Raw genomic sequence first — 22219 nt, 5'->3', positions numbered from 1 at the left:
CAGTGCCGCGTGAGTCGAACGATCGATGATAATCGTCGCTCGCTGGAGCAATTATTGGAGATATCATCGTCGACGTGTCTCTGAATGATTTACCGGCAAGCAGCCGCGCCACCTAATGCTCCCGACGATTACGAATACCACTGCTATATCGTTGCGCTTTATCGGCGCAAATCCGTCGCCGCCGCGGTGAATTTACTAATCGATCGCGCGGAATTATACGATCGCGGGTCGACTCGTGTGCTGTGCGTAAACACAGTCTATGCTGTGCGTGTATTATTCGATACATTTCGGTCAATAATGTAGGATGACGATGACTCGTTACGCCGACGGTGAATTACCCCGATTGTGTGATGCGTATGGGTAGCTTTGTAAAAATTGATCATTGAGCTAATTTACTTCCGTTTCTGCACTACACAGTAGAAGAAGAAATTAAATGCGCTTTCCATCGCGAAGAGACGCCATTTTCCCCGAGAGTCCATTCATCCTTTCGCAAAAGGAAGGCGAGGAAGAAAAGACGAAGAAGCAGACGCGCCAAATTGTCTGGAAGGTAAGAGTCGCGTGTCTCGCGACGCCAAACAGTCCATTACTGCGTATATATATATATATATATATATATAGACGCGTGGGCGGATATGGAAATCGAGAGCGACAGTCGAGATGTTGGAAACGAGTAGCCCCGTGTAATCTGGTGTAACAGCTTTTATGAATTCACTCAGTGACTGGATATCGTATACGGCTATAGAGCGTGTGATTTTAAAAGGAAATTCAGGACGAGTCATTGCTTGATTTTTTTTCGGTCTAACGGCGCCGTGTCGGGATTTAATTGAAGGGTTACGGCTAGAAATTGCTATTATCGCGCCGTGGTCCGATATAACACAGAAGAGGTTTATTGAATCATATGATTCTATTGAGACGCCGACACCATTCAATTTTCGTATGGGATCGCGAGGTAATTGTACAGTAGCTTATATTTTCGAAGCCCGTAATAGCGGCTATTTCGAATGGGAAAAGCCGATACAGCCGGACACTGGACTGTAATCAGCTATTGATATCGTTTCTGGTCATTATTAGGCTGTCGTTGTAATTATACCTACAGGCATTTTCATGGAAATGCCGATGCGAAAGGGGACAAATCAATCACAATAAAGCCAAAACAATGACGGAAGCAGAAAAAGAAAGGCACTGAACCCCCGCACAAAAGGGCCATACATCGTTTGCGCTTTTCGGCGCTTCTCGCGCAAACGATTAGCGCCAGAGAGAGAAAGAGAGAGCGGATTCATATCCGTCTATATATTCGCGTTAAAGCGGATGTGCCGCTCTCACGCGGGCACGAAAAATCCATTACACGGATTACCATACTTTTTTGCTCTAACTCTTTAGATTCCACCCATCGCAATTAATCGCTAGCTTAATTCAAATACAGAAAAAAAGTCGTCACAACGAGTTAAAGACCCTTTTTCCAATCGCTGCGTCGAATCGCTCAGTCGATACACATCGGCGCGCGCGTTTATCAATAGCCGAGAAAGAGACAAAGAGACGGACTACTTCGGTCGACTATGCATTATCGTGAATTTTTCATCAGAGAAAACGCCGAGCGCTGTTGCTACACGTCTGCACACAGATGCGGGAAGTGGGCTCTGACGCGCGCAACTGAGAGAGCCGCCCGTGGAACTTATTGATCGGCGAGTCGAAACGGAATCGCGAAGCCTGTCTGTGACTTTTACACGCGCCTCCTATCTGTCTTTTTGTAGGTCTCCTCTTTGGGAGACAAAAAATAAGCGCTAAATAAATTATCCGGCTTCTCTCTATCCCGAGGATCATCGTCATCGAGGAAGAAAATTGTTGTTGTTCCGCGGTAACGAGTTTTCTAATAACGCCGGCGTGCATCGTTGGAGATTCAATTATGCGACGTAGCTGCAGTGTACACTGCGGAATTGTTATTAAAACGCGATGGTACGCGAAGCTTTGAAAAAAGGGAGGGGAAACGAAGAGTTAACCTGATCGCATTCCTCGGAAATTTCCAGAGAGGTAACTTATCCAATATCGAGAGGAGTAGAAGAGGAGGAAGAATAAAGTAAGCTCATTCAATCAGGCCGCGGCCTTTGAAGCGAGAAAATCTCCGTGTTTCCGTTTTAAATAAAACAGCTCCCGAGCACGAATCTCCGGTCAGAAAATAAATAATACTGCCGTCGCATCTCTCTTTCCTCTCCCTCTCGATTATATGTGAGGCAACCTCGGCGGCGGCGAATCGATTTTCTCCGGAGTAATTGAGTCTCGCGAGATCATTTCCTCGATGTACACACTCGCGCGCCTGAAGAGAGAGAAATGGGAGAAACAGGCGAGCGACGCGCACTAGAAAAATAACCAGTTTTATGTGTAGACCACCCGCTGATCTAATGCGCTTGTAATATCAATGGATTTTCATTAGTGCTCTAGTCGCCCCTCGCGCAGTACATTATATGCAAAAAAGAAAATAAGCATATCGAGTCGATCGCTATAATCCCGATCAAACCCGCAATCCAGCCTCTCGACGGGCGTCGTCCGATGAATGAGTAACCGGTTTACGTCATCGCTCGCCGCCAGAGGGGGTTGTTTACGCGACTAAACGCTCCGAAGAGGGATGGAAAGGGAAAATGAAGAGAGAGAGAGAGAGAGAGAGAGAGAGAGAGAGAGAGAGAGAGAGGCCCGAGAGCGAAATCAATTATACAAAGTAATCTGCGCCGGCTAATGGCCGAGTTTTTGAGCCTCGGCTCTGCTGTACACAGCGTGTCGCTGTCGAGGCTCCGCGGAAGCTGCTTGTGTTCCGTATGAATTATTGACGACCGTTTGGCTGATGATGTTTGTCGCGAGTTGACGGAGGCGCTAAAGGAAACACCGATCGACTGAATTTACAAATGGCGATGAAAGTATTCTAGTTTATCAGAACGAAGAAGAAAACTGGACGGATCGGAGGACGGGAACATTTTGCGAACGCGAGCTCCTGCACTAGTGCGCATCTTTTATTCATGGCCGGTTTTTTGTTTACATATTCATAAAGAGATCAATAGCCTCGTAGGAAGTTACGTGCCACTACGCGTACACACAGCAATCCGAAAGCTCCGGATGCAAACCACGGCTCTGTATCAGGGAAAAATCGCTCTCCCACCGCCTAAAATTCCGTCGAGCTCCAAACTGATGCCATTGTATACGCTGGCCCCGGACTGTATAGAAGCTTTGTGTAACTTCGCTCCGCGCCGCCGTCTATTGTACTACAGCGAGCAAAGAGCCCGGGTTAACTTCAAGAAGTTTGCCTAATTCACTCGCAGCGGTAATGAGCAAGCCGTGTACCTGTAATATCGTCAAATGCCGGTAATCGGGGGAAATGATTTTTACCGAGCTAGAGGAGCTTCCCTCAATTTTGCAAGTCAGCCCGCGCACCATAAAACCACGTCTATTAATATATCGCGTAGTACACAAGCCTCGCAGCGACGCTAAGCGGTCAGCGAACCCGCGGCTCGCGAACAAAGAAGCTCTCGCGCGACCAGTCGACAAAGCAAGTGTACAGAGCTTTGACGGAAGATATGAGAAAATTTGACAAACCCATCTCCAGCGGCGACGAGTCGTCCCGGTGGACGAAAATAATAACGCCTCCTAATAATAAGTCTCAAGGAAGAGGAAGAAGAAGAAGAAGAAGGCAGCAACAGCAGCGGCGTATAATGACTCCTACTCCAGCGCGTCGCTGCACCGACTGCGGATCCGCGGTTTTCCCTCCTCTCTATCGCACGTATACGCGAGCAAGAGAGAGGAGAGGAGAGAAGCGCATTCCTGGACAGCTTCGCTCTAGCCTCGACTAGCTGGAGAGGGAGTGGTGGTAGTCTCGAGCGGATATGCAGCCGAAGAAGAAGAAGAGGAAAGAGGAGGATGAAGGGGAACGAGCGAGGAGCTTTGGAATTTCGCGTAGGGGCTTTCCTTTGATGGGAGTTTAACTAGTTTCCGAAGATTCTTGCGCGCGCGAGCTTTTCGGCGCGGTATCGATTGAATCCCTCGAGGGAATCGATTCGTCCGCCCCTGGGGGTTGTTAACGGTGAAAACAGCGAGTAAAGTCGATCGGGAGTATTTTCGGTAAACATTCGGAGCGTCGAGCGAAATTATGGATCGATTTCGGTGTGAGATCCTCGGAGGACGAGGCAGCGAGAAAAAAGGGAAGCGCTGCAGTGCCGAGAGGCGTAGTAGGGATTGGAGAGAAGAGCTCTCGGTACTAGAGGGTAACGTCCTGGTACTGCACGCTGTATGTAGAGCCAGTCAGGCGAGTTTGCTTATGCGAGGAGAGAGAGAGAGAGAGAGAGAACCTCCTCTGCTGATCTATGCTGCGCAGTAGAGAGAGGACGACGCCGATGATTTCCAAGGACCAAACGGAAAAATCAGCTGAACGCTCGCGTGGACACTCGTGTGTTATACTTTGATATTGAAGGCGATCACTCACCGGATAACAGTTGGCGCTGTTCCGTACGTCGATGTTGTTGCTGCTGCTGGCGGTAGTAGTGCTGCTACCGCTCGCTTTCTCTCACTCCCGGAGGCCTCCCGTAGATGGACTGGCAGCCTGCCCTGCGCAAACAAACAGACGACGCGCACGTTAGACACACTCTGTGTACGTGTACCACTGTTATGCCGACTTGCTCTCTCTCTGTTTAGTCGACGGATAATGAGCTGTATGAGTAGGTGTATCTAGGAGAACAATGTTGCCTTTGCTCAAGGCTACAGCAGTAGGTGTGGATGAGAGAAAAAGAGAAAAGGGCACTTGTGATCGATGCTCGTTACAGTCCGTCGAACCCCTCGCGTCGTCGTAAGGATTCACCGGGTCGCGTTTTGCAAAAGAAAAAAACCACACTTTTTATCACGACGGACACACTTGCACACACCTCACACAGGACCTGTTGTACACTGGGTCAACGTGTCGCCTCCTCCTGCAGAAACAATCTCGCCTCCGAGAGCTGAGGGTCTCGATGTATTTCAGCGAGAAGAAGAAAAAAAGAGTAGAAGCAGTAGTAGTAGACGGTGGAGTCGCTGACCGGCGACTGCAGCACGCGCGCGACGTCTGAGCTCCGCGCTACGAAATCCGATGCGAGCCAGCCCCTACTACTCGCTATATACCGAGAGCGAGTGAGAGAGAGAGAGAGAGAGAGAATCTAGCCGAGAGGGAGAGACCGATAGAGTATCGCGCTGCGAGAGACGGAGAAAGCCCGCCAAGTGTGTATTTTATACGTGGTGGGGTCGCGAGTGTTGTGTACCTGTCGAGCCGCTGCGTATTTCTTTTTTGCCGCTATAGAATAGTTAGAATTTTTCGGATTCAGCTTTAATACAGCTCTCGGCGAGCCAGAATGTTATTTCTCGCCGCCGGAAACTCGAGTTTAATACTGACGAGAGCGAGGATAAAGTTTATTGCCGTCAGCTGTGTTTTTTTTTCGAAACAACTATTAAAAAGTACACACGTAACTCTAGACGCGACGTTGTTTCTCTTTTTCCGCGACCGCGCCGGAGTAATTAAAACGCCGTGTTGACTGTTTTCGACGCTTCGGCTGGAGCCGAGTGTATGTGTTTTGAATTATACCGAGCGTCGACTTTTTCGAATTTAATATTTCAGCGCGAATTACGAGTTTCTGTAGTAATTACTGAATCGAGCCTGCGATCGATCACCTCGCGTTACGTACAAAAATAAAGTGAACCAGTCCATACGAAAATCCAACCCACACACCCCGCGTTAATCGAACGATGCAGCGCCGAGGAAAAAAGCTGTCGGAAAACGCCCCCGGCGATCTCGATCTCGAGATAAAGTCTCCTCGGCAGTCGGGTTCTTATCCGAGAGCGAAATTTCATTCCTACCAATGTCGACAATATTCGTAAAAGGCTCTCCTCCCCCGCTCACGAAATTCATTGGCGGCTGCAGCAGCAACCCGAGGGAATTTAAAAAGCCCTCGTTCCCGGAAAAGCCGAAAAGGAGCAGCCTCTTTTTTTCTTCCTCTTTCGAGCGTATAATACACGCAGAGGGTGAGATAGACAAGAGCCTTACGCTGCTCAATCGATAGAGTTGCCAAGCGCCAGCGTGAAAAATCCGAAACCTTGTTGTGTACAGGGTCAACGAGCTTTTTAAAGCTCCGAACGGGATCAGAGATTTTATACACTTAACTCTCGATGTTACGCAAAGCCGGAACAAGTCGCATACACACGAGCTGCAGCACACCGAGAAAGTGTAATTACCTCATCGCAAATGGGTCAACGTCCACTCGATTCGCATTCCGCAAGTCGTATAAGCACACACATCGAGCGCGATGGAGAAAACGCATCGACTTGCGCGGTGAGAGCTATATAAAAAAAAACGTCCCCGGCAAAACAGTTAAACGCATTCGACCGCGAGCGAAGTGTATACTCGAGCTCTCGTACACGTATGTTTGCAGTGGCACGCGCGCGGGAGAAAATCATTTCACGGAAGAAAAATTGCGTGCGCCCACAGTCTTTCGCGTAAAGTGACGCGTGCTTATGCAAATTTCGGCGTTAATTATGGAAGGGTGAGAGAGTGAGGGGGGAGAGACACCGGCGGCGGGGAGACTTATCGATTTGTCAAAAGGTTGCTATTTTCCGAGGCTGAAAAATGAGTATGTGCGTGCGTGTGTGTGAGAACACATAGGGGAACGACTGGCGCTTTTCTTCCCCCGCGTACACGTATGGCAGCAGAGTATGAGTCAACCGATATCGATCCATTGTGTATTAACCGTCAAACTCCGTCTCGAGAGATATTATAGACAGTCTCTTCTCTCTGAATCATTTTTCACGTATACACAGTGCGAAAACAGCGTCGCAGGATTTTAATTCCGCCGTAAATGAAGACTCTGCACGTCAGCCGAAATTCCTGAAACGCAATATCAAGCTCTCCCGAGTCCCCGTATACAACGTAGTATACAGCACACACACGCGCGCGCAGCGTACTCTGGGCTCGCGTACAGACAAATTTAATTAAAGCGCGATCGCGCAAAGGCCCGAAGCGAGAGAGCTGAAACTCAATTCCAAAAAGCCTCCATAGCGTACGTATATACATGTATATACAGGGGTGGGGGGGTATAGAGGAGCCACAGCGCTGAGAACAAACTCGACAGGCTGGCAAATCGAGCGTAAATGTGTGAACACGTCTATATACCTACTTCAATCTATCGGCGATTCCTCGAGGGATCCGGTCGGAGAAAGCACACAGACATATACACACTTGTACACAGAAACTCGCGAGTATATACAAACTGTCTCACGCGATACGGAGGGACGACGCGCGACGGCTGCTGCTATATTGATCAGCCGATGGTCGGGTGGATACTGAACCCAAGTTCGTGGAACTCACCCCCCGGTGACTCGGTCTAGTGGTTAGCGCGCATGCGCCAAGCTTTTACCCCTCTATATAACAAGCGCGCGGCGCAACTCGATTTCCGCGTCGCCTAGTTTTCTATCTCTCTCTTGTTCTCACTCTTTCTCTCTTTCTCGCGTTAATTATCCGCTCTCTGGAATAATGCTGGCTCTTGTTTTTGTTTCGTTTCTTTTTTTGTGGCTCATCGACGTGTGCACTTTGTTGTATTAAAGAAGACAGAGAGGCTTTGTGCTAAAGGAAAATGAAAGTTTCCGAGTGGAACGCTCACGAAGTATCGCGATTTTGAGGTTAGGTATAACCTCAAAATTGAATTTCGAACGTCACCGCGCGTTATTTAGCTCCACTTGTATATCCCAATTAGGCGTGTATATGAATCATGAAAAGCGCGTCGAAAAAGACGCGCGGGTTTAGGCAATTAGCCTCGAGTGTTTCTGAAAGGGTTGAGTATGTATGTCTGGCTGTGTGCACGCGCGTGGGATTTGTAATTTAATTGTTTCCGAGTGCGATTGCGTGCGCTGGCTGTTAAACACTTAACGAAGATGTAAATGCTGTACGATCGGCTTCGTCCCATATAATGCAAATCGCGAGTGTGAGTAGTATCGAAATCTCGATTTTTTTTTTATGTAATCAGTGCTTTACGACAATCGCTTATATACAAGCAGCTAACGAAAGTCAAAACATCGCAGATTACACTCGGTTCTAATACTCGAAAAAAAAGCAATAACCAAGCGCTGAATCATTGCGGTTTGCCTAATGGCGCTACCTACCGCAAAGAAAGAAACGTCATATCCAATCATCCAGAATTTTCCAAGCGCTCGGCGACGGCAATTTCACTCTCTCGCGTCTCTCTCTCTCCCTCTCTCTCTCTCTCTCTCTCTCTCTCTCTCTCTCTCTCTCTCTCTCTCTCTCTCCCCGAGACAGTCTCATTATTCAGACCGATTCGTGTGCCGGTGTGTATACATATATACACGTATATTCCCACAAGCCGCAGATTCAACCGCTCGCGCGCGCCCGCTAATTCCACTCGCTCTCGACTCTCCACGTAGATATATAGGTAGGCCATAGCGGAGATCGATTCTCGGTCATCCTATAGGGTTCATCCTTTCTATTAGCGTCGCCTTCGTATATTTTCTCATCGATTGTGCAGAGCTGCTGCAGCTGCAGCAGCCTTTCTCTCACCTGGTTTATTACCCAGCGCGTCGCTCGCGAGTCGGTTTATCGTGAATGAACTCTCTCGCGGATTGTTTTTGCACACTCCACTTTTCCGCGAAAAATGCCACTCCATTGTGCGACTTTCTTTGTTACGCGATACACCATACATATACCGAGTATTGCTGCGATGCGGCTGCTATTTACGGATCGTAGCTGTATAGAGTGTGTTTGTAAACAACGAGGCGAACATTTTTTGTTTTTCAACGTTTCGAAGGTATTTCCACAAGTGCTAATTTTGGAACGGCGTAAAATTCAAAGAGAGAGAACGGAGCTCACACGGGAAAAACTCTCGATCCTTAATCTAATCTCTCTCTTTCTCTCTCGCTCTCTCTCTCTCGCTCTCGCTCTCTCTCTCTCTCTCTCTCTCTCTCTCTCTCTCTCTCTCTCTCTCTCTCTCTCTCTCTCTCTCTCTCTCTCTCGAGTTTCCCTTCTGCGTGCGCGCGATCTCTGTAGCGCCACTCGCCGGAGATAAAGATTTTTCCCTCGACCCTAATATAAGAGCCTCACTCTCTCTCGCGCTGGCGCTACTCCTCTTCTCGCATTTTGTTTTTCCGCGAGACGAGCGGCCTAGGTAATATACTCTCTGAGAGAGAGAGAGAGAGAGAGAGAGAGAGAGAGAGAGAGAGAGAGAGAGATAAGAATCGCAAGGCAGCTCTCGGCGAGGTATGCGCGACGGGTACACGCGGTTTTCTATACGTGAAAGCATGCGCGCACAGAGGCTGCATCGGAGAGGCGCATATTGGAGATAAGGTTCGAAGGAGCAAAGTGGATGGATGCGGGCAGTGATATCAGGGAAATTATATTTGAAATACCGACCGAGTGTTTAAGGGGCTTCCAAGTCGGTTTTTGTCAAAATAGCGATAGAACTAAGTATAATTTTGAGATTCGGCGCTCCGTCGGTAAAACAGTATTGTAGATAAGGTAGGAACTCCAGAACCCCCTTAAAGTTACTACAAGCCTTAATAGAGATGATATTTCTCGCGACACACGATAATTTGCTCTCGGCACATCAAAAATAAAATATTTAGAGAGCTCAGCATCGAGATTTCATAAAAGTAGTAGGAAGAGAGCAAAGGTGCGCACGAGAAATAAAGCATCAGCAGCAGCAGCGCGAAGACAGGAAGAAATGGCGAGTAAAAATCGAGGAAAAAGTCGCTGCAGAGGGGCTTTACGAGCTGAAGGCAAAAAACGAAAAGGGCGCAGAGTAGCGTGTACTGCATAGTCGAGAAAGAGAGGCGCGCGCAAACACAAGAAGAAGAATAAGAAGAGAAGAAGAAGAGGTTTGTCGCGTCGTCGCCGGACGACGTCGATGACTCCTTTGGTTTCCGCGTTTCGCAGGGGGGACGGAGAGTATTTACAAGTGCCGCGCGGCGCATTAAAGGCGTGGGAGCAGAGAAGAGCTTGACTCTGCTGCTGCTGCTTCTTGCTGAATGAATAATATCGCGCTGACGGGCAAACCGTCGGGCTCAAACGCTATTTCGCTCTCTCCTCTTCTACAGCCACCAAGTAAGTAATGCATAATCCTTTGTGCTATGTTTTGCCTTCTCTCCCTCCAATGTTTACCCTTTATCTCCGCTTAGAACCACCCGCTAGAATATTCCATAAGGCGACTCGATTTTTTTTAATTAAACGGATAATCGCTGTCAATTGTTGGGCAAACAACAAGAAGTATTTCTCAAGAGCGAACAAACACACCTCGCGAGTGTCTCCGTCCACTCCCATGCATTTAACGCAATAGCAGACCATCATCCTTGACAAAACAATGAGAGCCAAACTAGCTAGACGCATGCCTATTTGCTAATCTTCCTTACGTGCCAGTCGGCTCGGTTAAAAAGCGTGTAAATGAAGACAATATACAATAGCTCGAAAGTCGGGAAAGATACAGCGGATTCGCGGTTACGCTTCGCGGATTCGATTCCTAAGCCTCACTGGCTTCCACCGGGGGAAGGAGACCTTTCATATCTGGGGAAGTACAGGACGATCCTTCAGCGCTTTCATTTCGCGCGCGGCGGCGACATTCTTCGTACGCGCGGAATTTTCGTTTCTCCCCCTGAAATGAAGTACGTGCTCGTGATGGCGAGGAATTCGTTTGCGTCGCGGCCTGTTTGGACCGTAAATTGCACGACGCGCGCGGTTATTTTTTAATTAAGCTGAATGAAAATTTTTGAGATCCTTCGACGTGAATTTCGCGATAGAATAACGGTTATATCATCTCGTCGTACTACACGTGAACGTCTTTTTTATCGCCGTCGGTAAAGCTGCAATTTATACGTTCTTATAAAACGGAATCCAGAATTGTAAAATTCCCAACAACATAATATCTGCAGCCGTCAATTTCCCGCGTATTCCCACGCTCGAAATTCCCCGCAACCTGTGTATAACGTTCCTCGATCCGCGAAACACGTGTTTTATACCTAGAAAAACAACTTACACATACACACGCGCTCGAAATATGGAGAATCACGTGAGCCGCTTAGGCAGTGATAAATAGTCTCCAGAGAAAGCCTACGAATTTTTCGAGACTATACTCGTGAGCATATTCATTAAAGCCTAACGAGTGTGGCTCTGGCTAGAGACACACAATACATCAACTCCGCCGTCGTCGTCTCTCGGACACTGACCGAACGGCTGAGTAAACCGGCTACTCACTTCGATCCTCGTAATACGGTTAGGATGTGTGTGGCGTAGGAGGTGGATTGGCTGCTAATTTCGTTTTCGAGAAAATGCGATTTCGATTTTATTTCCGGCGCGCGTGGCTTAATTGTGGCTGTAAATTTAACGCGCGCAATTAGGAGCTCGGCACGTGTAAAGCGCCAAATTAATTGGATGATCCTGCAGTTTAGAAAGCTGGAAAAATTTTTACTCCAACGAGGCGTAATTAGAATTTAAGAGAGAGAGAGAGAGAGAGAGAGAGAGAGAGAGAGAGAGAGAGAGAGAGAGAGAGAGAGAGATATCTGCTGAGAATTTGCGAATATCGAGTTTCCTCTATTACTTGCGGGGGTATATGTGATATGCGAAATACGTAAACGAATTGAATTGGCCTGGAATGAGAAGAAACTGCGGCAATCGAAGCTGTATTGATTGAATGTAATGGCGGTACTGTACAAGCGTTGCGAAAAATATTGAACAAACGGGAAAAAGTGTGTCACGTCGTCTATATCCGATACAAAAATAACGCGCGCTGCGCAAATGCGTAAAAGATACATTAAAGCTAAATCCTAATTGTTAAATTCGCCTGCTTCTGACACACCCCTCCTCATCACCTCTGGTCCTGGAACTGCAAACCGAGCCTGAAATTCCGCGAACATCGAGCCATCTTTCAGGTAACTTTACGACATCAAGAAGATACGAAGCATATCTCTTGCGCGTTATCTGAGGCACCGTAAAACACCTCCAAGGCAGTAGCTGAACTATGTCGACGAAGCACAACTTCCTCCCGGAAGATTTTCACCCACTTAATTAAAATCGTTTCCTCCGATAACTTAAATTGCATTAATTCACTGCTCCCGCAAGCGTCTCTGGGCTTACAGAGCTTGCATACCCGTTCTTTTTTCCTCGAGAGAGACGACGACGCAGCAGCCGCGCATCCGGCCCCATTAACGATTTTACGAGGGTGGCGTTAAAATAATAAGCCCCTGTGGCAACCTCCCGCGCGTACGACTTTACGCGCCTGAATCAAAATTTCGCGACTTAGCTTCAGGGGTCCAAGGGAGGGCGCTCGCTCGCGCGTGACCGGAAACTCGGAGAGTCTTTGCGATATCGCGCTGTTGAACTATCCCCCGTTCATTAAAAGCTGGGCTGCTTCGCGAGGATTTGAACTTCTAGGCGCGTGCGAGCGAGGGAATAAATAATTTCGGGACTCTTACGGGGTAACTGCGAAAATCCGAGCTACTCGAGCTTTTTCGTAGTCGTCACGGTTGTCCGCTTAATTAATCATACGGCGATAATTTAATTACTTTCCTGTGCCGGTCTTTCTCAGAAGCAGCGGCCCAGACAAAACGCGCGTTAAACCGTCGCGCGGGGCTTCCTAATCGTCATCGACCGCTCGCGTCCGTCGATATAATTAATGATCGTCGCGGCGGCCGAGCCGGAAAAAAAGAGGGAAGCGCAGTCGCGACGATCGATGCCGCGAATTTCGCTCTCAGCCGATGTGTAGTATACAGCTCTAGCGAAATTTCGTGCGTATAATTCGCGCGATGGATTGGACAGCTGCCAGCCACGCGGATGTTTTGTTTAGTAGCGCGAGAGCTAAGCGAAGCTTCGGGAATGTGTCTTGCGGCCGAGCTCGAATCGTTGGCGAAAACAATTTTACCGGTCTGTTTATGCATGAAGGGTAGATGCATATCGACGCGAAATTTTTGCATAAGCGCCGATTAAGAGTCCGAAGGCATACACACTGTGTAGAAGTTAAGAAGTACTACATGTATTGTAATAGCTTCGTATGCAAGGTCTAATTTAATTCTAATATTAAGTTCATGCGACAATTCACGATGCCCTGGCACGAAAGAATGATGTTGTCTCTTTTGTGGTCAGTCACCTCGTGCACAGAGAGAAATAGTGTCTCTGGAGCCGATAAAATCAAAAGAATACAGGATTCATGTTGATATTTGGCGGAACTGGCTCGAGAGTTGTAGATAGAACCGTAGCGCATAACCTCCTGTTGGGCCGCGGTGCCCCGGCGCGGAATAAACGAGTTATTTCGTGGTCGGCCGTCTCGAGCGCAAAGAACAACTTTGAGCTTAATTCCAAAGAATGTTCGAATCGAGCTCTGTAGTGACGATTTGGCGCGTGGGTTGTCGGGGAGGGAAATGCGTTGCTAAGACGAAACGAGAGTTTCTTTGTTTTTCGGCGTTGGGGACGAAGCCCTGGACGCGTTTGATAGGGGGTAGCGCGAGAACTTGCACACGGAGCGGATGTATTTTGATCGGATCAATCAATTCTTTATCAAAATATAAATCACGACGAGTCTTCCTTTACACACTGGGTCTATAACGAAGCTTGCAAATTGCTACGGCGAATAAACCTCAGTCGGCTGGATCAAGTTCTCGCGAGCGAGTAACGAACGCTATTAACTTTTCGATACGCTCTCGTGTCGCGGCAGACAATGAAAACTAATCCCCCCGCGGATCAAATCTTAATCAAGCCTTGATACACCGCGCCGCAATGGAAAGTCGTTGTTCGCGTAGTTTTTCGCGCTTGCACACACACTCGCGCGCGTTGTAGCATATCGCAAAGCGTAATTCAATTAGAGAAGCAATCGGGGCATTCGGACGCGCGGCGCGACATAACGAACGAGGAACAAAAAGAAACGTGTCACTCGGCAGCGCGAGCGCTTCGTTAACGATAATTAAGAAACTCGCGCGAATTATCGCTCGACCCTCTTTTTCGCGCTAGCTCCCGCGCAGTTTAATTACCGAGCATTAATAAATCGTAGCGAAAGAGAAAGAGAGAGAGAGAGAGAGAGAGAGAGAGAGAGAGAGAGAGAGAGAGAGAGAGAGAGAGGAAGTGGCCGTTACCGTAGTCGGGTGGATAACGATGATAAAAGGCGTAATCTTTCGGGGGAATATTGGTCGGCGGGTAGATTGTGTCCGCACTTTTAGGTGAAACGATTCTCGCTTATCTTCTGGATTTTCATTCTCGAACTCGTTGTTGGTACAATTGATTTCGCGATGTTTGTGTAGCGTTGAAGAATGGAAGGGAATGAATGGTATTTTACGTGTATAAAGGCAGGACATTATCGAAGGGGAGAAAAAAGTTCGAGCTGCCCCATTTCGATGGAATCAGTACGTGAAGTAAGCATTTTTTTCCTTTTAGGCCAGACGAGAAAAATATCGAGCGGCCTACAAAACGCGAAAAAGGCATTTCACGCGAAACAAGCCGAACAATTTAGATAATTATTGGGTGATTTTCCAAAGTGACTTACCGGTTAACTGCTCGAAATCCTATACAGTGTACAGCGATTCAATGTTGAAGAAATTCTGTAACAAACAAAATGAAATTTTTGTTAGCCGTTGTATGGACTCTTGCGAAGGTTAATTTTAGAAAGGAAAGTGTTATCGATGCGTATGCTTTGCTGGAGTTACGAAAGTACATTATCGTTATGACAGTTTCTATTGCTTGTCCCAGTTGTAAACTGTTGCTTGCTCGAATTGATAACGTCGCTTCGAGCCAACTTTCCCGAAGTTGTGCTAAGACGTCGATGAATGTTTACAACTTTTGCTCGTTGTTCGCTTATAAGGTACGACTTTGTTGGACTCAAACCAAAAAAAGGCATACCACAACGACACACGCAAGCCATTCGACGACTGTTCCATCGGACGGCGAATCAAGCGATTTCCCAGAGCAGCCATCAGCGGGCAAAAATCTTAACAAGCACTTGCACTCGCGCTATTAAATCAGAATTTATAACCGTCGGACGTTCAAACATCAAACGACCTCAAACGCCCACTACAACGCTTGCGAGCTATCTCTCTCCCAATGCGGGGACGATAACGCGTACTGCTCCTGCGGCTTATCGCACGCCTCATCCGACAATAAAGCGTAAATCACGTGCGCGCTGCGACCGATTCGAAACTGTACGGGGACGAATCGCGGAGCTCCGAGGGCAGATCAAACGGAACGACGAGTTATGAATAAGGAAAAAGGGCGAGCGCGATTAACCCAGATTCGTTCGGGCTGATCGAGGTTGTAAAGGTGTAATTAGCAGCGTTATCGGGATGGACTGATCGCGGAATTGGTACGAGCGAACAAAAAGTCCACGTACGAATAACCGTTCGCGGCCAAAGCTCTCTCACCTTTGTCTCTTACAGAACAGCGTAGTATCACGTGCCGATAACGATCCACCGCGTGGGTGCACTATACTCCGACAAAGTCCGAGTAGGACTAGGAGAAAAGAAGCTTACGTGCTGCATGGCCAGGTCTGTCCAGTCCACACGAGGCTCAGGTCTGCTGAGAGACTGAAGACGAGGCGACGCGCACCGTTACAGTCCACTCGGGACAGTGGCGGTCAGGTGTCCTCGAACTGGTCTCTTATCCCCTGGATCGCCCAATCAAAGCAAGCCGTCGCCGATTGGCCAAGCCGGACGGACACCGAGCCGGTTGCAATTGGTCGCGCGGCACCTATAGCTCTACCGGCAGGGGCTAGTTGCCCAGGGCTACCGTTGGTATCAACAATAACACACGGCACCCCCTGTAGGTCGATATGCCAGGTGAGACTGCCTTTCTTATGCGGCCTTGCCAGCCGAGTTCTATGGGGCTGCTGCTGGTGGTGGTGGTGGTGGTCGCGCGACTACCACCACCACCACCACACCGGTTGTCTATGGGAGGACTCTTTGACTTCGGATAGGTTAAGGTTGAGTTGGGAGGAGTGGATGTGTGCCCGAGATTTTCCGGGGGTAGAAAGCTGATGCCACGCGGTGACCAGTTGAAGAGGAGACTTGGAAGTACCAGTACATCAGAGGATTTGGATTCGTCGACGTCGTTAATTTTACTCGTGACAAATAGACTCACATGCCGAACGTAAATCAATAGCGGACAAAAATACACGCGCCACTTTTGCGCACTTATTCGCTCAGATGCGGAGACTCGCGCGCGGCTAGTCATCTAACTCCACGAGATAAATTAGCAAACTAGTGCCATAATTTTCCTTGAGAACGAGCATTACGTCGTCCATGAGTGTCGCGTGCATGGAGATAGGAGAATTGCAATTTCCAAATAGAGCCTCAAAAATTCCGGTGCACCATCGAATTATGCAGGGCGAGAGCTCGCTTCAACAATTTCCAGGGCAGTTGCAGGAAAATCTGTATTTTCACAGCGCGATGCTCTAAAAATCTCCTCAACATTTTCAAGTTTCCAGGCGTACATTAATAAATTACAGCTGCACCTTTCCAACTTTCCAGCGAGCGAACGAAGCTGCTAGAAAATTCCACCCACCAGGCTCTCGCTCTTACTAGCCTTCTTCTCCTCTCTCCCACTACGTACACAATGCAAGCGTTGCAGAAGCTACGCATATAGACTCCGCTGCGTTACAGCCTCCGCATAAGCCCTCGATTTTTCCTAGTCCCAGAACCGGATTCTTCACCAAGGGCAATGGACTTGATCTCTCTCTCTCTCTCTCTCTCTCTCTCTCTCTCTCTCTCTCTCTCTCTCTCTCTCTCTCTCTCTCTCTCTCTCTCTCTTTCTCCAGAGGATGCGTGTGTACACGCGCGACTGATTCGCGATTCCGATAAGAGGCCGCCGAGTCTCAGCGCGTAATATAAGAGTCTCAATTTTGCAGAGATATCGCTGCGAGCTGTAAGACGATCGGATCTAGTTGGCGCTTAAAGTGTGCATCAAGTTTCTGCGACGAGATGTACTTCTCGGCGTAAGTAGGCTTAAATGGCGACGTTTGGTAAAATTAAACGGCTGCATCATCTTTCTCTCAAAATATACTTGCGCCGCCGCGGAGGGAAAAAAGTGCCCGACAAGCTTGGGAAACACGTCTCGAGGTCTCGCAACAAAAGCTCCCCATCGCTGCGCTGCAGCCGCATCCGAAAATATTTTACACGTGTCTCTTCTCTCCCAGTTAATATTTGGGTCTTGAGGAGCGAGCAAGCAAACAACACATGTAATTTCCTCGCATCAGCAAAGATAACACGAAGAGAAAACTTAAAGTTGCGCCAGTCGTTTTCTGGAGTGAGAGAGAGAGGGGGGAAGAGGGGAGTATAAATATATCCTCGCGCCTTAGCGGCGCGACATTCATGCGCGTTACATCCCCCGTCGAGCTTACAAGCTTTTCGCGTTAGTCTTCGACGATGTTCGGCTGGTCGCGAGAAAAAGGAGAGCAGTTAAGTCCGAGGAAGTAAACAAGGGTAGGAGTGAGGCAGCCGACCCAATTGTGGCGGTGGGAGGAGGGAATCTATTGCGGAAAGTTGCTGAGAATTACCCCTTAGTCAGCGTTATTGAGTATGACTATTTTTTTTCAAGGATTCTTGTTTTTTCGGAGAAAAAGCTTCGTTATCCGCAAGCATTTTTCTTCCTTTTTTTACATATCAAGATTAGAATGTGACTCATAAACCCGAACCGGGTGAGGGTGAACATTTTGAAAAATATTAGAAAGGTATATTTTTAAAAAACTAAATTTTGAAAGTACTAAAAATATTCCTTTCACAATATTTCAATCTAACATTTTTGTTTTATAAATGTTTTCGTTTCAAAATCATCGCAGTTTGTCAATTTTGAATTTCTAATCTTTACCCTTTCCAATTTTTAATTTTCAACATTTTTACCCTTACCCACCCGAACCTACTAGTTTAAAAAAAAACACGACAAATATGACGGTATCCGCATTTTCATAGAGCTATATATTTGTTTGATAAATTCGATAGCTACGAAATGACCGATGGATTTGAATCTTCAACCAACAGAAACTCATTCATGGGAATAATAAAAACTTCAATGAAGTACTATAAATTTCGAGCTCGATAGAAGCATTAACGATAACCGATAAAATTGACAGCACCATAAATCCGTCATTGTTTCAGAATTAACCGACAGATATATCCGTGCACAACTAAATATCGCGAACGTACTAGCAGTTCGTGTCACCGTTTAAAATATCCATTAGGACAACGTGTTTATATTCAGTATATAAGCTAAGCACCGTTCATAAAAGTTAAATATGGAAGCAGCAAAGTGACTTCTCGAAAAGCTCGCGCGCACGCGCGCATATCCGCACGAGATACACTACAACAAACGCATACATCCCAAGGATAAAGACGCGACAAAAAATAATCGCCTGTCCGCAATATATACAAGCTTGATCCCAGAGATACTCATAATTCAATTTACGATACGTTTGTCCGCTGAAATTATGCGAGGCCAAAGGGGGAACAAGAGTGCGCAGTTCATCCATTCGTCTCGGTGCACGGAACAACGCACAGCCTTAATATCTCCATCCCAGAGATTTGCATACGCCAAAGCTTTCTTTCGCGAATCGGGAGCGCACAAAAGCCTGCTGTACGGGGATTTTTCGCTTGTGCAAGATGCGGCCTTGTAACGTCCAACGCTTTTATTCTAAGTGTATACGTGCGCGCGGCGTGTTGCAAGTCACCGTGTATGGACATTCCCATTTATGCCTGTGCGCACAGGCGGCAGCGCGGCAAAAGAGGCAGCATTTGAATAATCGCGCGTATGTGTGTGTGTAACTTTGATTGTTCCGATGCGGCTCGTTGACGGAGACAGTTTGTTGGGTGATTTATTACTTTGTTTTTTTATCCTATAATTATATTATGGTCGACGATGTACGATTTAGTGTTTTTGCACACTTTCGCGTATTTATCGTATCGTTAATCATTCTTTTTTTAATTTAATAATAATAATGGGTGAGAGATTGATTTGAGAAGAAGAGAGAAAAATTCGCTGGGATTCCAGTGTGCGAGAAGTGTGTATACGAGCGCGAAAGCGAGACGCATTAATATCCATTAAAGGTGAACGTTTATTATACGAGGATCCTGTCTCTGCTAACTTTTTACGATAATTTATAGCAGCTAGTATTGGAGGTACTATTTACGATCCTATTACATCAAATAAAATAACATCTTTATTTATTACAGCGACGTTTAATAAAATGTGTATAATATGTCGTTAATCGCTCGATCAATCACGCTGATTATGTTGTTTTCATTACACCCGGAGCATATTCTATAAAGGACGTACTTAATACGATGTATCGAGTTATGAATTTATTGCTGCAGTAGCTTCTCTCGACGCGATCAATTAAGCTCCGGAATTGGAGCGGAAGAAACACACAAACGTCGGATGCAGTTCTTACGCCCCATTAGCATCGCGGTTTTTATCTCCTCTCTCCTTGCGAATTAACATCCAACGCACTGATTAACATCGCCACTTTTTTGCAATAAACACTGCACAACAGAGAAGCTATCGCACACAGGCGTCGAAACAAAAGGTCACTCGATCCAGTATATAGGAAAAAGAATCGAACTCACAGAGCCGCGCGAGAGCAGAAGCGAAATAAAGCACGAGAGCAGCAGCAGCAGCAGCAGTGGCCATCAGTATAGGCTATCAATATTTCACGTGAACACGCGGGACGACCGCGCGCATCGATCCTCACTCGCGGCTTTGTATAATTAATCGGCCCGCGGCGGGTTTCAAACTTTCTTTTCCCTCTCGCTGTTTGTATATATGTGCAGTCCCCGTGACATTTTGCAAACCGAATGCGACGGCCGTCGAGGAGAAAAATGAACTATGTGTACAATTAAAGGGAAACAGCTGCAGCGCAGCGCAGAGTCGTCGCGGACGCAAGAGTTTTAAGGACTTACTTACTTGGCTACTCGTCCCCGCCATTGTTTCGTTTATACGAGGACAATAAAACGCTGAATTCTGCCGGGACTATATACTTAATTAAGTACGACTCTCGAGCCTCGTTCTAATTAAATTTAACGATCGGCTTGTTAGCCTATAAGGGCTTGCGCGTATATACGGGCGGGTGCGATAATTAAAGAAATCGTTAGACAATTCGCTTCGAGCTTTATCCTTGATAAGACGCGGACCCCTCGCTCTGGAAATAGATCCTCCTAATTTATTATTATATCCAGCGGGGCTCATAGGTGTGGCGCGCAGAAGAGCAAAAGAAAAAGTGTCGGAGCGAGGTAGCAGCGAACGAGTGAGCCAGAGCTTCTGAGAATGCACCTGCCCGGACTATTTTCGGCGCTTCTCAAGTCCATCGCCCCTGAGTCTTGTCCCGCGAGTGTTTCGTGCTTGCATTATATCCGCACGTGCTTTCGAGGCTCTGCGATTATTTACCTCTTTTTTTTTAATCAAGCGCGACGGGAAAAAAAGCAGCGCGAGAGCTTGCAGCACACGTGTAATTTATCGTAGCGACGCCAGAAAAAATGTAAATGCGAACAATGCAAGCTCGCGCGCGGGAAAAACATTTATTGGAGATAGTTTCGGCTGTTGCGTACAACCAAGGGGCGGAATTATTCATGTCGAATCGCTACCGCCACAAGAATTATTCATACGGGCTATGCAAATGCCCGAATGATAGAGTTATTAGTGGAAAAATTCATCGAGCTCTCGCGAGAGAGCTTTTCTGTCGCGAAAAAAGTTCATTTTTCCATTCTCATCTCCCGCGCGCGCGCGCGATCTAAAGTTTGCGAATTATTCATTCGGCAGACGGCTTTCGCGGAAAATTGCACGAGAGACGTGTAATTTGTTGTCGTTAACAATGCAGTGCACTGCGGAGCGAATGTGGAAATAAGAGGGAGAGAAAAACGACGGCGGAACGGCGAAGAATCGCACAGAAGGGGGCGGGTATACAACGCATCTGTCCGAGCATATTTGATATCGCTGAGCTCGCTTTTCCCCCGTCTTATATTCCTCTGTGTGGAGTACACGGCAGCGCTGCATATAGCTTTGTCTTTACGGCTTCGTTCGTCAGATGCACGTCGTGTTCTATCTCGCATATGCACATTCACGTATATTGCTCGATTATTGAAGTGGAATATTACTCCGTGCTTTCGTCCTCTGCGCATCGTCAAAATACTTATGTTCGAATTCGAAATTACGCTTTTCACAATTTTCCGTTGATAAAAAGCACGTCCCTGGAAATACTCGTAAAAACAACGCCTCGAAGTTGAACTTCTACACAGCCGAAGCACACGCGGGTCGAGTTGTAAAGGGCGACGCTTATAGCTCCGGGGCAGCGCGGGAGAGGAAGAAGAGAGAGCAAGGAGTTGGGGCACTTTATATAGGTGAGCCGCAGAGGGCCTTGGACTCTCTCTCGCGCTATAGCGCAAGCTCAAGTGTCCCTCTTAATTTTTCATCCCTCGTCCCCGCAGCTGCGGAGGAGTAAAGAAGCGAGCTGCGCCGGCCGCGACGGGAGAGGAAAGTTGGGATGGTTATGGGATTTAAAATGGAAAATGGCGGGAAAAGCTGGTTATTCGCGATATGCGCCCTCTCGGGTAATTACAGCGACGTTCGCCTTGCGGATTAAAGTATTCCGGAAGACGTGGGTGCCGTCGAGTCGATTTAAAATCAAACGGAGCTTATTTGCAGCCGTTACGCGTGTTTACGTGATTGCAGGGGAAGGACGCTCAGTTTTCCTCGTAAAATTGAAGGCCCTCTTCCGCGATGCCTCAGTTTCGTACTCGAGGTACACACGCGCACACACACACACACACATATAACTTAATGCACACTACTATAGCAAAGGGATTCCACTGTAATCCGAGGATATCCTCCTTTCGTACAGTCGCTGCAGCGCCCGTGTAATCCAACGACTCTCGCACGAGTGCCTTCGAGACTGACTTTCGAAATAAAGCTTCTCCTGCTCAAACCTACGTTTTCGTCCGAGAAGAATCAAAATGCACCAACAATTCGAAATATAGCGATGAGGATGAAAAGGAAAGCCTTGCATATCGATTGGCCGACAACAAAAGCGCAAAAGCTGACATCTGCATATTGCAAGAGCCGCTACTGAGTAAAATGGATGTATCTGCTATGCGAATTCAGCGCTATTACGTCGGCCGCGAAGGTGCAACTTTTTCCCCCCGGCTTCGATTAATAAGTCATAGTCTCGAGGAACAAAGACCCTGAGATACATACCCTCGAGCTCTGCCT

At 47.4% G+C, this 22219-nt stretch overlaps 1 protein-coding gene across 13 annotated transcripts in view; it reads right to left on the bottom strand.

Annotated features, from left to right (window-relative positions):
- Positions 1–22219, bottom strand: part of LOC103315636 (heterogeneous nuclear ribonucleoprotein K) — a 75857-nt gene that overhangs the window by 33272 nt on the left and 20366 nt on the right. For 4 of the 13 annotated variants that reach the window (XM_032600952.1, XM_031932785.2, XM_031932792.2 and 1 more), the window contains 2 exons: positions 14523–14577; positions 4463–4584 (listed from right to left, as the gene is read on the bottom strand). The gene's annotated coding sequence lies outside the window, so the exon portion shown is untranslated. Of the gene's footprint in view, positions 1–4462; positions 4585–4898; positions 5093–7172; positions 7338–14522; positions 14578–15393; positions 15416–15501; positions 15691–22219 lie in introns of those variants that run through there. The other 9 variants (XM_031932786.2, XM_032600956.1, XM_031932788.1 and 6 more) reach the window with 6 other exon arrangements.

This window comes from Nasonia vitripennis, chromosome 5 (assembly GCF_009193385.2).
Source record: "Nasonia vitripennis strain AsymCx chromosome 5, Nvit_psr_1.1, whole genome shotgun sequence".
Lineage (NCBI taxonomy): Eukaryota > Metazoa > Arthropoda > Insecta > Hymenoptera > Pteromalidae > Nasonia > Nasonia vitripennis.
The sequence above is the reverse complement of the archived record's forward strand: the minus strand, read 5'-3'. Positions and strand labels throughout refer to the sequence as shown.